The following is a 16,859-nucleotide window of genomic DNA, read 5'->3' as shown; positions in this document are numbered from 1 at the left end:
AAAAATAATATCCCTCATAACAAAAGCAAACAAGCAAAATAAACTTGTATCATATAAAAAGTATCTTCCCCTCTTCCTCTTCTACCAACTCTTTAAAGAAAGCAACTGCTAACAGTTTAGAGGTTGTATTTAGTGCCATGTTCCATACACATATGAATACATATGTATGTACGTATCCATATCCATACACATGTATACTTACACACATGGATTTTTATGCATTTTTTAACATACATGGAATAGAACCAGATAAGAACACTGAGCCTCAAGCCAGACACTGCCCTGACACTAATTTTGTGACCTTGGGCAAGTTACTTGACAATAATGTGCCTCAGTTCCCTTATCCATAGGATGAGGATTTCAATAACACCCACTTCACAGGGTTGTGGTGAGAATTGAATGAGTTAATAAAGGTAAAATACTTAGAACATAGTACATACCTCACAAGTGTTTATAATAATAATAATTACAATTATCGTTATTATTTTTATGCAAACTTTCTGTTTTCACTTAATATTCTTCTAAAGATCTTTCTGTGGCAGTAGAGAAATTCTACCTCATTCTTTTTAACAGCTGCCGAAAATTCCATTAGCTAGATGCATCATAATTCATGTAACCTTTCCCATGGACATTTAGGTTGTTGCCAGTTTTTTTGGTTTATAAACAATGAAGCTTTGATTATCCTTGTCCATTCAACTTTGTAGAGGTATAAGTTTCTAGAGGTGGAATTGTTTAATTAAAGGCTTTTTTTTCATTAATAGCATTAACAAATTTATCTCCAAAGAGATTGTACCAATTTTGTATTCTCACTAACACTGTATAAAAATGAAACCCTCTTTTATAAAGTCAGATGGCAGCAATGGAGACCACTGAAAGGGGCCACGTGGTTCAAGTACCTCCCAGTAGAGGGATGAAATGCCAGGTACACATTTCTGCAATAAATCAATTGCAATTACACAAAATTAAATGAAAATTAATCTCCTAAAAGTATTAATTCAAGAAGGTGCTGTTGTTTTTCTCAGCATGATTATGTTATTTATTAATAAATATTTGTTTAGAACTACCATACACAGGCCAAGAACTATATTGGATTTTCTCAACACCAGGAATGCTTTATGTCCTCAGTAAAGTGCTGTGAAGTCTAATGGAAGTCTAATCTAATGGAGTCAAGCATTTGTATCAGGTGCCCATAGAAATAGGTGCTCACGCTCTAGTTGCTTTTTTTTTTTAATAGGTATTTAGATTTTTTGGTACTTTTAGGTATTTCAGGTGCTCAGACCTGTTTCCTAACCTCAGTAATATTAATCACAGAACTATATCTGGGAGATTTACATATTATTTATAAAAATGAATAAAGGTAGAAACATCTAAAATTGTACAAGATTGGAAAAACGATTTAAATGTTCTCATTAGTATACAAGTCTACTCTATTTGGAAATGTCAACATTGCAGCTTGACACATTTTATATTTTGCCAGGTGGAATTACTGGCAGAAAAAATCTTTTTTGTAATTAAATCATGTCTTTTTATCAAAACCTTGCTTTAGCCATCATGTTTCTCCAGAAGGGAAAATTAATTCTGTATACTATTTATTAAATTAATTCATGTTATTTCTTTTCCCTGAACCTCTCCCTTTGCCTTAGCTCACTTGCTCTTCTTTTTTAAAGATTTTATTTATTGATTTATTTATTAGAGAGCGGGAGCGAGAGAGAAATAGCACGAGAGGGGAGAGGGTCAGAGGGAGAAGCAGGCTCCCCGCTGAGCCGGGAGCCCGATGCGGGGTTCCATGCAGAGCTCAATCCCAGGACTCCGGGATCATGATCTGAGCTGAAGGCAGTCGCTTAACCAACTGAGCGACCCAGCCACCCTCACTTGCTCTTCTTATAGTGGAATTTATGTAGGCTTTTTTGGTGTCTACCTCCATTTATCAATTTCTTATTTCACTGCCTGCCTAGATCATCCTAGTGACCTGCCATGTTGCACCACTGATTATTTTACAGCCACGGAGCAAAGGTCATGTGTGTTTCCTATTTGAATAATGCCCTGAAAATTCCGAGACCTAAAAAGCATGGAAGGAGCATGGAGCTTCTCTGCAATGCCTTATACTTCTCTAAGTTGGGTTGGAAGGAATGAACTTATTGATTACTGATGGTGAGCCTGGCCATGTGCTATTGTAATTTATTATTTTATTTCATCATTACCACTCTAGGAAGTAGGTATGGTAAAACAACTTACAAATAGGAAAACAAAGGCCAAGAGGGAGTCTTAGACATGCCCTGAGTCCTACAGTTCTAAGTGACTGTACACAGATTTGGCCCCAGTATACTGAGCATTTAGTCTGTGCTCCTAAACTACACAGTCCTGTCTCATTTGGGGTAGGTGAACAAACTTGCTTTTATAAGAAGTCTGGCAATACCATTTCCTCCTTCAATTACCAAGTTTAGTGTTTATCAACTGTATGAAGAAGAATAACTAGGATAAAGAAATGAAAAATTATTGAAGTCATAGTCAATCATGACCCATTCACAAATACCATACCAGTCATCAAATTAGGCATTGAAAATACAAAGACATTTCAAACTCAATGTGTTTACAACTGAAATCCATACAAATCCTTCATAAATCGGCTGCTTTGAGATCCTCCTATCTCAGTAAACTTGGCCTTACTATCCACTGATTGACCGTGGTTCTACCCTTTCTATAACCACCCCCCTCACTCTTCAACCCACCCCAAACTACTTTTATTATCTCCCCACATGAGTGTTAATTGGCTTTGGTAAAAATACTACATGTAGAACATTAACTACAACTGAAGTCACCTCCTGATTAAGTTTATGATCATCCTCAGGTATTTGTCAAGATCTGCCTTCTGCTTTGGACAAACAGGCCACTTAAGTGAGAATGTGATAGGTATCACCCCTCATGCATCTTTCCAAGTCTTGGTGATGGACACTAATCTCTGCAATTTCCCTGAAGATGTGCCATTCGTTTTGGTTACTCTCCTGGTAGGATAGAAAGGTTCCAGAAGCTTCCTTCTTTCTACTGTTATGGTTCTTATTCCATGGGTCAAAGAGCCAATGTAAGGATTTTGCCAGTTGCCAAGTATATCTATTATGTCTAAACGTGTATCTCTTCTAATTATGCATTCAAGAACTGGATAAATAACCATACAGTGGGTCTGCAGACCTACTGGGTCCTCTGTGTTTCAAATTTGGGCTAAGACTCCAATTAATATCTGACTCATCTAAGCCCCCAGTTTCACTGTTAGATTACAGTGATATAGATACCCAGGAATTAATATCAATTAGCCAATGTTTGATAATCCCCCAAAGGTCTAGCTATTTCTTTTTCCCCAGCACACAGTCACTCTAGTAAATGACTACAGGTCCCTTTGAGGAACACTTCGAGGAAAATATACAGTATTTCAATAGTGAAATTTCCCATAATTATACTTGGCTTACAGCCATGACAGAACTTCTCAAGAATGTACATGACTTACAAACAGTGTGATTTTCAATGTGTTGGTGATGAGAATGTCCTCTTGATCCTCAGGATTTAGTTGAGTAATGGATGTGTAAATTACACATGATAAAGGCACTCTAATATCCCTATCTCCCTGCACTTTCCTTCATCTACATTATGATATCTCAGTCTCATTAAGAGGTCGCTATAGAGCCCGAGTCTCTGTCAACTGATAAATGAAATTGTTAGATTATTTCCACCTGCCTGAGCTAACACATTGAATCCAGAACCTCCGGTAAGTGCACTCATATCAATACATTTGGCCTAATCCAGTGTTATATTCCATTTTCCTTAAAATCCATTCCTATACATTTTCTGTAGGTTTATAGTGATGTAAATTGGGAAAATCTTGCAATTTTGGGGTGTTTACAAGCTGTTTCCTCCTGGATCAGACTTTGTACTTGTTCCCCTGGAGCATGCTGACATCTGACCCTAGTTATGGGGATAGTGGATAGTTTTCAAGCCAGGAAAGGCTAATATCTTCAGACACAGAAGGACAAGCTGCTGCCACTGACAGAAGAGGTTCAAAGTGACTTGAGATTTCAAAATTCTCAACTTGGTCTAAGTCCAACCAGATGTATCCCCAATCTGAGTTTTGGGGTCCGCTCTCCTTCCCTATCATTTTCCTAACTTCTACATGAGAGCCCTGGCAAGACTATAGATTCAAGTGATGTAAAAACTGTGAACTGGACAATTAAATGTTCGTTCATTTTTTAGCAATGGAAGCCCCATGGCTATAAGAAATGAGAGATTCTTTTAGGGCTGCCATGGAATGTCTCTGCTTCTCTGATGAGACCTGAGCAGAGAGTGTAAGGACCCGAGGTTGGTACTTTCTTTCTGTAAGTGCTTCGGTGCACTCAGAAGAATCTATTTCCCAGCAGTTGTCATAGTCATTGCCACTGTTATAACAGTCAAATGCAGCAGGTACATGCTCCAAGGCACTTGTTTCAGTAGGCACTTTATCACAATCAACTACAGGTGATGACCTAATTAATCGTGATACTTCTGCATACATGGGTTACCAGCATTCATTCCCTATTAGCAAGGAGCTCAGCACTACAGTCAAGCCAAAGCACAAAACCAAGCTAATGCCCAGATCCCATCTTTTAGGGTCTGTTTCCTGGGACTATTCCTAGCAACAAATTCTGTACCAATCCAGTTAGGAGACAGAAAGCACATTGGTTAATTTGCTTAGAGAGAATTTAATATAAAGAAATACTAACTTGGTAAATGAAAGGTTTAAAAAAATTCTCTAAGAAATCATGGAGGTAGCAACTGCAGGAAAGGCAGAAGAAATAAAGGGGAGAGACTAGAATTATTAAACCTAGAAACTTAGAGGGTCCCCCCAATAGCTAAAACTCAGACACCTGAGGAAGAGATGCTACTCAACTGATACTGGAATCTTTGAGTTCAGAGGAGGCTCCCCATAAGCCTGGGATCCAGGCTTTGAAGAGGGAGAACCATCTTATAGGTGCTGTTGGCTCCAAAGAGCATGATTAGACTGACTTTGCAAATGCAGGGAAAACTGCAAACTGCATTCAGCTACTTCTGTGGGAAGGACCTACTGCTTCTGGGGTGAAGAATCATTGCTGGAGAAATGCTAAAAGGAAGCAGACAGTAAGGGGTATTTCTTTCTTTCTCCTCCAGCTTTGCAGTCTCCCTAGCACCACCGATGGCCGAGCCTCACACAGGGCCAGCTGGCAAAGCAGGAATGTGGTTTGCAAAATACAAGCATCAGCTTCACAAAGCAGAATAGAAACAGATAGTCCAAATTTAGTCCAAGGTTTGGAGCTGAGAGACAATAACTTAATAATTGGCACTCCAGTGTTTGTAAAAGGAACCACCATCCACCAAGTTGCTCACCTTAGAAACTTAGTAACTAGTCATTCTTAGGGCTTCTCTCTTTTCATTGGTCGTCCACAAAGCCCCTAAATGTCTCTGAAGTTTGAACCCACTGCCATCATCATCATCCCTCACCAAGATTTGATAACTAGCATCTGTGCTCCTTCAGTTCATTCTCTACTGAGGAACCCCACAGCAAGCCACAGTGGTTTTGTAAAACTGCAGATCTAATTGTTAGGATTAAACATACCCACTGCCTTATTTCACAACATTCTCCTTTTGGTTCTCCCTGCTCTATACTCATACTTGACTCTCTTTAATGTGTTCCTCAAACACATTTTCTCATTTCTGGATCTTTGCACCTGCTCATTACTTGACTTACAGATTAATCTTCCATCACCACAAACCCCACCTCCCTCTGCTGGCTAACTTCTTCAAGTCTCAAATAAAATAGATGATCTTCAATGAGGTCTTCCCTACGCATAGACTCATTAACACCCATTCCTGCATGCTCCTGAAGAGGCATAATAACTTCAGTTACTAATTGAAATATTCTTTTCCTACTTTCTGCCTATTGCCTTCCCCTTACCACTTATGTGCAGACCATAATGCACAGGTGGTTGCTATTGAAATATACTCAGAGTATAGACTGCAAATTCTTAAATTCTGTGGTTAAAATTCAATGGTGCATAAAAATTTTAGAAAAAATCTTTTTCGCCTTCTTACTCCCTGTAAGCCAGATAAACACCTTCCAAAACATCTCCCCTCAGAGACTTCCCCAATTGAACTGATGAAAACTATTCTTCCAATTATTTAGGCCCAAAACCTTACAGCCATCTTTGACTCCTCTCTTTTTTTACAGCCCACATCTAACTTTCAGCAAATCCCATCAACTCTATCTTTAAAATATATCTATATTCTGACATTTATTACTTCTACTGGCATCCTAGTCCAAGTCACCATATGGCCTTGCTAAAATATTATAAATTTTTCCGCAATGGTTTTTCTGCTTCTATCTTGAATTTACCTTTCCCTATTAATCCTTTTTCACTGAAACACCCAAAGTGACCTAAAGAAATAAATCAAATGTCACACCTCTTCTCAAAACTGTTCAATCACTTCTCATCTTACTCTAAATAAAATCCGAAACCTTACAATGGCCTACAAGGTCTTACATGACCTTGCCACTTGTTACCTTTGTGATTTCATCCTCTGCCCCTCTCTGTTCCACCTCACTCCACTCAGCCACGGTGACCTCCCTGCTGTTCTTAGAACACTCAAAGAACACTGTATGTCAGGACCTTTGCACTTATTATACTCTGCCTGGAATACCGTTCCTCCAGATAGCCTCATGGTTCATGCTATAGCTTAATTCAGGTCTTAACTCAAATGTCATCTTAATAAAGTAGTCTTCTCAACTGGAGAAAGAAATGGAAGGAAAGCTAAATAAATGAAGAGCTATACTGTGTTCATAGATTGGAAAATTCAGTATTGTTAAGATGTTAATTTCTCCAAATTCACCTACAGGCTTTTTTTTTTTTTTTTTTTTTTTTAGATTTATTTATTTGACAGAGAGAGAGTACAAGCCGGAGGAGAGGAAAGGAGAGGGAGAAGTAGGCTACCTGCTGAGCAGGGAGCCCAACGTGGGGCTTGATCCCAAGACCCTGGGATCATGACCTGAGCCGAAGGTAGATGCTTAACCAACTTTCACCTAATATAATAATATTCCATTGTAGATATATATATCTTTTAATCCATTCATCCACTGAAGAACATACAGTTTTTTGATATATTGATTTATATTGATTCCATATATTAGCTATTGTGAATAATGTTACAATGAACATAGACATGCAAATATCTCTTTGAAATTCTGTTTTAAATTCTTTGATAATAAATACCCGTATTGTTGCAACTAGAGAGCATCATATTAAGTGAAATAAGTCAGTCAGAGAAAGACAAATACCATATGATTTCACTCGCATATGGAATTTAAGAAACAAAACAAGTGGTCATAGGGAAAATCAGAGAGACACAAACCAAGAAACAGATTCTTAACTATAGAGAGCAAACTGATGGTTACCAGAGGGTGGATGGGTGAAATAGATGATGGGGATTAAGGAGAGCACTTGTGATGAGCAGCAGATGTTGTATGGAAGTGTTGAATCGCTATACTGTACACCTGAAACTAATATAACACTGTATGTTAACTAACTGGAATTTAAATAGAAACTTAAAAAAATAAAAAAAATCAAATCAATCAATCTAATTTTATATCTAAGGAAGTAGAAAAAAAATTTTAAATTTTTAAAATATTTAATAAATATCCAGAAGTAGAATTGCTGGATCATATGGTAGGTCTATTTTTAATTTTTTGAGGAAACTCCACACTATTTTCTCTAGTGGCTGCACCATTTTGCATTTGCTTCAACAGTGAATAGGGTTCTAATTTCTCCTCATCCTCACCAATACTTGTTATTTTCTTTTTGTTTTGTTTTATATAATGATCATCCCAACAGGTGAGGTGATTTCTTGTTGTAAGTCTGACCTGCATTTCCCTGATGTTGAGCATCTTTTCATATGTTTGTCAGCCATTTGTATGTCTTCTTTGGAGAAATGTCTACTAAAGTTCTTTGCCCATTTTTAAATCAGATTATTTGTTTTGCTATTATTGAGTGGTAGGAGTTCCTTATATATTTTGGATATTAACCTCATACCAGATACATACTTTGCAAATATTTTCTCCCATCCCATAGGTTGCCTTTTCACTCTGTTTCCTTTGCTGTGCAGAAGCTTTTTAGTATGATATAGTCCCACTTGTCTATTTTTGTTTTTGTTGCTTGTGCTTTTGGTGTCATATGCAATAAATCATTACCAAGACCAATGTTATGAAGTTTATTCTTATGTTTTCTTCTGAGAATCTGGACTTCTAGACTTTAATCCATGTTGAGTTGATTTTTTTCATATGGTGAAATATCAAAGTCTAATTTCACTCTTTTGCATATGGATATTCATTTCTCCTAGCACCATTTGTTGAAGAGACTCTTTTCTCCATTGTGTAGTCTTGGCACCCCTGTTGAAGATCATTTGACCATATACATGGTTTTATTTCTGGGCTCTCTATTTTGTTGCAGTGGTCTATATGTCTGTTTTTATGCCAGTATCATACTATTTTGGTTACTGTAGCTTTGAAATATGTTTTGAAGTCAGAAGTGTAAAGCCTCCAGTTTTGTTCTTCTTTCTCAAGATTACTTTGGCTATTCAGGCTTCTTCGTGGTTCCATGTGAATTTTTGGATTGTTTTTCCTATTTCTTAAAAAAAAAAAAGCCATGGAATTTTGATAAAGATGGCATTGAATCTGTAGATTGCTTTGGGTGTTATGGACATTTTAACAATATGAACTCTTCCAATCCATGCACATGGGATGTCTTCCCATTAAATTGTGTCTTCTTTAATCTCTTTCAGTGATGTTTGGTATTTTTCAGTGTACATGTCTTTCATCTCCATTGCAAATACCTTATCTTTCTTCATAGTTTTACCACTCCTTGACTATGTTATATTAGTTTTTGTCTTTCTCTTCCCAATAAAATATTAGCCCCATGAGCAGGCATGGATCCAAGTTTTATAAAACCTGAAGCTTTTGTGAGCCCTTTTTAAGAAAAAAAAAAGCAAAATTAAGAAGGTAAATGGGGCGGGGCGCCTGGGTGGCTCAGTCTTTAGGTGTCTGCCTTCGGCTCAGGTCATGATCTCAGGGTCCTGGGATCGAGCCCCGCATCGGACTCCCTGCTCCGCAGGAAGCCTGCTTCTCTCCCACTCCCCCTGCCTGTGTTCCCTCTCTCTCTGTGTCTCTCTCTGTCAAATAAATAAAATCTTAAAAAAAAAAGAATGTAAATGGGGCACAAAAATGAATATCTACTTAATATAATAAAAGAAATCTTTTTAAAGCTGACAAATAGAAAATTCCTGTTTTTATTAATTAATTGCCTGTCACATTTCTGTGCTTTTTTCCTATATTTTTGGCTGCATACTTATTTGACTGCTCCTGTATGTAACAGTAATTTTGTAATTATTGAGATAATAGAAAAATAATTCAGTCTTTCTTCTAACATGGTTTGACAGTAATTTTGTCTGATGATTGGAGAAAGGTTTCATAGATAGCTTCTGATCTTGTATGTTTCAGATCTTGTTTCTCATCTAGTCACAAACGTTTGGTGCTGGCCACTGTGGGTCACATTTTATTTCATGGTATGTCCTCTGGACCTGTAACTTTGCGTCATATGGTAGATAAAATACTACAGTAGGTAATAGAAGTATTCTAAGAAGCCATTCCTATGTTAAAACAGCTAAGTAACTCTATACAGAAGTGACTGCATACCATCTATATACATCCTACTAAAACCCAGGACATACATTCCTAACTTAGTTTCTCTGTACAAGGATTCTCAAAATATTTTCTGCCATTCAAATGTCATCTGATATGAAGGGAAATATGATGGTGGAAAATTGAGATGGAAAGAGACAACGTTCTTAACCAGTTATAGCTAAAATATCTTCTGCAAATTTTATAAAATTTATAAAATATATAAAGCAGAATAACATATTTCTAGGGCCCTTTGGGGCCTTAGAAAAAGTTCATACAAGTGAGGAGCATGAAGCTTAAGTTTCATCAACTTCATAGTCCCTGTCTGTATGAGTGGAGGACTTTGTTTTTGTTCACAGCTGTATTCTTGATACCTAGAAGAGTGCCTTACACAAAGGCATATTGTAAGCACTCAATAAGTATATGTTAAAAGAGAGGAAGGAAGGAAGGAGAGACGGAAGGGAAGGAAAAGAGGAGAAGAGGAGTAGTTCTTTGAATAATTTCATTACAGAAGCATAATGTGGTTTCCTCATACTTGGCAGAAAATAACTCATTAAAGTTATTTCCAAGGAAGGAAAATGCAATTGGGCCAAATGAGGTAATCTAGGATCCTAAACTCCACATATTAAGATGATATGTCAATATAAGGAGGTCATCTGGACTCAGAAGTAGGGAGAACTATGAGATGGCCCAGGAGAGAAAGGTTCTGGATAGACACTTGGGTAGAGTTAAAAGAGGAAACTGAAGTTCCATGGAGGGTTTACATGCATATGTCCATCCAAGCAGACAACTCTAAAAAATGTTGGGGTACTGCAGTCTTCTTCTAATGACTCTGGAAAAGCCAATGTTGTTGATAAGTCACATAGCTGTGTGTCTACATTGCCTCCTCAATTCTTCTTAGGGTTAATATTCAATAGCCACTGACCACTCCGTAGTTAGAATATAGGTATATTTCTATAAATGTTGGTAAACAGTAACTTCCCCGGTTTCTCTGAGACTTGACCATGGTCACCCCAGTCTCTCCTCTGGGATCCCCCAGACCTCCCCACAAACGAGCAACCAAAGGAATAAGTCTAGGAGTGACATCCTGCTTCAGCCATAAGTTTCATTGGCCCTGGCCTACACTGTGCTCACTGTTAAATCTTTTGCATATAATCCCTGGTTCTACTAAGCAATCAACATAGCTGCATGGGAGAAAGCGTGATCTGGGAGAAGGCATAGTCTCACCCTCTGGGTATCCTGTGGGTTAGTCTAAGAAAAGAGTACTACAACCTTATTGCTTAGATTGATTGTTTTCCCTGGAGTTGAGCTTTCCCAGGGTGGAGCATTGGACAGGTAGTCAGCTTCCCATCAAACCACATAAAGGGCGTAAGTCAAGTCTATTCTGGTCACTGTAAGATTTCCAGCCACTAGTACAGTGATGGCACATAGTAAGTATTCAGTAAACATTTTTTTTTATTAGAACATGAGCAGCAAAAAAGAAAGTAGAATCTAAAAGGTCTAGATCTGGAAAGATGATCCAAAATCTTGGGGAAAAAAATCATTGAAAGTTTTCCCTGGTATTCAAGAGGGGAATCTGAGGCTTGACAGGTTGAAGGTCTTACCCAAATAACCATGAATTATTAACAGAACTGGTTGTAGAAGCCTTGCCTCTTGTATCTCCATCCAATGCTCTTTTCACTACACTGAGCTGTCTCTCTTAACTCCAGGGAATCAGGTAATCCTACTTTGAATTTCTTGTAGCACAGAAAAATTCAGAGATAATCAGTACTGTCACCCACATGGGAATTGGAAGATTTAAGTAAACTCCAGGATTACATGAGGAAGAAATCTCGTATTACAGATGCAGCTGGTTTTGCTTTCCTCCTATTCTTGGAACTGGTGGGCAGGGTGAAGTCATGAGTTTGAGCAGAGTGGGAGAGTTTGGAACAGCCACCATGAATGTGTGAAAGGAAGTCAACAGGAGTTAAAAAGATTGCTGAGAGCTGAGAGAATGAGGTTGACATTAAATAGGATGACTGTGTGTGGACCTACTCGCTACGGTGGATGAATTTTCTCAGCAATGAAGAATTATCCTTCCCAAAATGTCAATAGTGCTGAGTTTGAGAAACCCTGCCCTAGAAACATTTTAAGTATATAATGGCCACATGTGGCTAGCAGTTACTATATTGAACAGCACAAATATAGAACATCTCCATCATTGCAGAACATTATACTGGACAGCTCTGGTCCAGAAGATTTTCAAGGTCCTTTTTACCTCTGAGGTCCTAAGCAAATCAGTGAAAGAAAAGAGGAAAAGAGCAAGATAGTAAGAATGCCGGGAGAAAGGGGAAAAAAAGGCAAAAGAATGAATGGATCTGTCTTTAGAGGCATCAATTACCAGTTACTGCCACTAAACATGTGTAATTCATATATGGAACAGAGACCCCTTTTTTTGATCCTGGTTCACAACAAAAAAGTGTACTGTTTGGAGCAAATTAACTGTTGGCTAAAATTAACTAAGTATGTTGACAAACTAAATGCCACTTGGGAATCTACACTGTGGCTACTCGTCTGACTAGTTCTTTGTCTCTTTCTTGTTGTCCTCCCACTGCTATAGCTATAAATGCAGTGCCCTACCTCTTTTCTGGGCAGAGAACATATGAAATGAAAGTTGTCTTTAGAGTGAAAGAGGCGGTAAATAGGATTTACATTTAATAATATCCCCTCAGCTTTAATAATGATTGGTTTTGATTCTCTCTTTGGGGACCGAAATAAAACACCTTCCTGCTCATACCACACCTGTGTCTAATCCTGGGCACCTGACTCCTGGAGGAAAATGAGATGTCTCCGATGTCTTTAAATAGCTCAATGGCTTCCAGGCTGAAGGAGAAATGTTTTTTAAAAGTATCCAATATTAGAAAAAAAGAAAGGTGATTATTGGATATTCTTTTAGTGGAATGCTGGGAATTGTCAGATGGATTCTTAATATATTAATTAATTCTTATAAGGGTATGCACCTTTGATTAGTTTTCTAATAGAAAAGTTATCTTGTAGAAAACTACTTGTGATGCAAATGACTCTTGTCTATAGCACAGAAAGATTTTATCTGTTGAGATAGAATTGATTTCCCTCTGGTAGAATAGATAAACATAAAGCTTTAAATTTATTGCCCTGTAAGATATTAACCAGTTTGCATTTATTAGCATATTCACTTTAACATTCATTTGGCTAACTTGACTATATAAATCTGTCTTCATATTTTCTTTAGTATTGGTTTTAACATCTCACTCTTTACTCATTAATGGATGGGTTGAATAAAATCCTTGACATAGGTTCATTTTATATTTCTGTGAGAGCCATGTATACTTAAAAGAAATCTAACTTAGTCAAGTAATGCTCCTGGATCAAAAGGGTTCAGTGGAAGCCGCAGATTTTTATCTTACCATAATGAAGAACTTACCAAGACTGTGTGCTCAGTATCTTCCAACTGATTCTCATGTTTACTCACAACCCAGCTCTGTGCCCTGGGAGGTTGATTTTTATGGATTATATCAATGGGCTCTCCTCACCCAGGACTGGGATTAGATGAAGCAAGAGAGGCACCTAAGGCAGGGCATTTAAGGAGGCACTCCCCCCCAGGGCTGATGCTGCAGTTCCATGGCTCTGACAGGAAGTGTCTCCTTGTATGTTGTGCACTAGACACCCCACTTGCCTCACTCTGGTCCATCACTGGTCTCCATCATTGTACTGGACAGCTCTGGTCCAGAAGCTTTTCAAGGTCTTTTCCACCTCTGAGGTCCTAAGCAAATCAGTGAAAGAAAAGAGGAAAAGAGCAAGACAGTAAGAATGCCTGGAGGAAAAAAATTAAAAAAGGCAAAAGAATGAATGGAACTGTCTTTAGAGGCATCAATTACCACTTATTGCCACTAAACATGTACAATTCATATATGGAACAGAGAGCCCATATTTTGATGGGCTGATGCTGCAGTTGCATGGCTCTGACAGGAAGTGTCTCCTTGTATGTTGTGCACTAGACACCCCGCTTGCCTCACTCTGGTCCCAGCCTTAACGCCAGACTTTTGATTGATTTTAGACAATGGGAGGTGCTAAAGGCACCAGAGGGCAAAAGGAAAGTGAGGTCCCAGGGTACTCATTTTTACCCTGGCTTCCTCCCTGGGATGTTACCATAGGCTTGCATCACATGTTCCTCTCCTTGTCTGCATTCCTCTAATCCCTCCTTCCCTTCAGCCTGTAGACCTAGGGTGGTTACTAGCTCTGAGGCCCTATGTTATCCCTTGTAGTTTCCTTACAGAGCTGAAGCCTTAGTAAGTAGGCCCTTATTAAGTTCTCAAATTATCCACTTTGGCTGTGGATAATTTTGACCATCTGAGTCCTGTCAGGTCCCTGGGTGATACACAATTAGCAAGTCCTGAAAATGGCATGGGCTGTTTTGAGAAGAATGGCTTCTCTGCCTGCTAGAGGTGTTCAAGCCAAAGCTGGAGGGTCAGTGGACACCAAAGCCATGAAGGAGTTCTCTGCTCTGGAGGAAGGCATGATTATGGGACTATGATTTTCTAAATATGGAGACTGCACAGTCTCACACACACAAAAAAACTGTAGTGTGTGTGTGTGTGTGTGTGTGTGTGTGTGGTGTTTGTAGGAGTGATGGGAATAGGGAAAGAAAAGAAGTAAAACAGGGGACTTTATTGCCTTGCTAACAAATATGTAGTCAAGGGAGATTTGTTGGTGGTACTAGGAAGGAACATCTTGGTTAGTAACAGAGAGTAGTGGAGTTAAAAGAGAGATTTTACTGGATCATCTGTGTCAAAATTAGCAGAATTTTAGGTCTCTTCTTTTGAAATGTGAGTACCTGGCTGTGGACTCCTTCTAAGAGTATGCACATCCTATAGTACTCAGGTATAGATTTTTTTTTTTTTTACAGGTATAGATTTAAATTGGGTATACTAAGTCTCTTACTCCATGTAGCAGGAAGAAAAGTTTCCAGATGTGCAGCTTACAGTATGGCCAAGATGGTGAAATGTCATCTCAGATTTAAAGCACAATGCATGTTCTCCAAAAAGGCATTCCTTGTGGGCAGCTAACCCATGTTAAATTTCTAGTCACCATGCTGGAACAAGTAGGAGCCTGGGTTCAGCCCACACTGGTGTCTTAGGAGCTAGGGTCGGCATGGAAATAGATGAGGACCAGGGTATTAGACTCTGAGTTCCAGGAAAGCGTGGCTCAGGGAGCAAGGGAAGATTGAAGACTTGCAAACAGTTTAAATTCCCCTGGCAGTTCTCTCCTTTCCACCCCATCTACATCCACACTCAAAGTTATGTGATGGAATCAATGTCTTTGACAACAGATCTTTTGGGAAAGTACATTGGAAAATGTATGTGGGAATTTGAGGGGGGCTAACAAATAATGTCCATCTTCCTCACTGGAGTTTGAAAGCAACAGAGAGATAAATGCAGCAGGTAGGTTGATGACAGTGATAACATAGTCATAACCTAGTTTGAGCTGTTTGGAGAACATGGCTTGGGTTTGAGTGCTAAGTGGACTGGTTTAGGACTATTTTCTGCTTCCCTGTCTTCAACTGTGAGATTGCCCACCCAGTGGAACATTTGAGTCTGCACAGCAGGCGCACTGCATTTATTGCTGCTTCCTCTGAATTGGGGCAAGAAGGGAAGAAAATAATCAATTCCTTAGTGCTTAGAGTCTTTTAATAGATTAGTCCTACCAGTCAAGAAACTTGGGCTAATCACTACCACCCTTAATGAGGCATCTCACTCCTCCTCAATGGGGAAAAGTGAGTAATGAATGGGGCAGAAGACCATGGATATTGCCATGAGGAAGTCCCACTCTCCACAGGGAAACATGAGGAGAAGGGAAATAAGTATTCTTCCCTAACTTGACCTATTGAACTTAGTCATTAAGGTTAGGGTCGATCAGGGATGTGGAGAGGAGATTTGTAGCTATCAGGGAAGCTCTATTCCTTACCTTTTGTGAGATTGCACCTTTTTGAATTCTCCCAGGAATGTTGGTCAATAATGTGAATTTTGCATCCAGAAGACTCTAAACTATACATTAATCCTTATATTAACTAAATTAGCTCCAGGACCATGATGTGTCAAGATAAAAATTTCATTTACTATTTTATTTCCATTCTCACACTATGGCCAGGCCGTTGCCCAGTATGATTCATCAGAGGTTCTGTTATGAGATTAATACTCCAATAATAAAATGCTAACAACATAGAAATACCCGATTTTAAATATAAACCCCCTCCTACTATAAAATTCCTCATGAAAATTCAAAAATTAAGGTCAAAATGACAGTGTGTTAGAAGGTGGAAGAGGGTCAGTACTGAACCCTCCAGACTAAGAAGTCACTTTAATACCAAAAAACAAAGCAAGCCACTCCATATTATTTATACAGAGTTTTATTCAGGGTAATTTACTGACAGGGACAATCAGGCTGGTGGACAGACGATCCAGGTGTTACTATACAGCTATAATCTGCTCCATAGTCTCTGCTCATTCTCTGCACCTTCATCCCCAGCTTTTATGGAGTGAAGGACATGGTGGTGAGGACACAGGGTAGTTATCTAAAGTGGTGCCATCTGGGGGCACCTGGTGCCTCAGTCGGTTAAGGGTCTGTCTTCAGCTCAGGTCATGATCTCACGGTTCTGCAGGGAGTCTGCTTCTCCCTCTCCCTCTACCCCTCCCCCCACCCATGCTCACGCTTTCTCTCTCAAATGAATAAATGAAAAAAAAAATCTTTAAAAAAATAAAATAAACTGGTGCCCTCTGTGCGCCAGAGGGGAGAACAAGATGGAGGGCCAAAGATGGAGTCAGCATTCCTACATTGTGTTAGTCTGTTCTAATTGTGGAAATAACCCCATTATTTTAGTGATTTACAACATCAAAATATTATTTCTTGATCATGTTACCTGAAGGTCATGGGTTGGCTGAGGCTCTTCCGGGCTTTGCTTAGCTGACCAGGGCTCCAAATGTCTTCTCGTACTAGCACCCAGGCTCAAAGCGTGACTACTACCCGAGACACGCTCTTCTGATGGTGGAAGATGGGAGCAAAGCTAAATCACTTGAGTCATGTGTGCTCATATTTTATTGGTTAAAGTAAGTATCATGAC

Source organism: Mirounga angustirostris, unplaced genomic scaffold (assembly GCF_029215605.1).
Source record: "Mirounga angustirostris isolate CCGP_5_RB_7025 unplaced genomic scaffold, mMirAng1.0.hap1 SCAF_4, whole genome shotgun sequence".
In the NCBI taxonomy this organism is placed as follows: Eukaryota; Metazoa; Chordata; class Mammalia; order Carnivora; family Phocidae; genus Mirounga; species Mirounga angustirostris.
The sequence above is the reverse complement of the archived record's forward strand: the minus strand, read 5'-3'. Positions refer to the sequence as shown.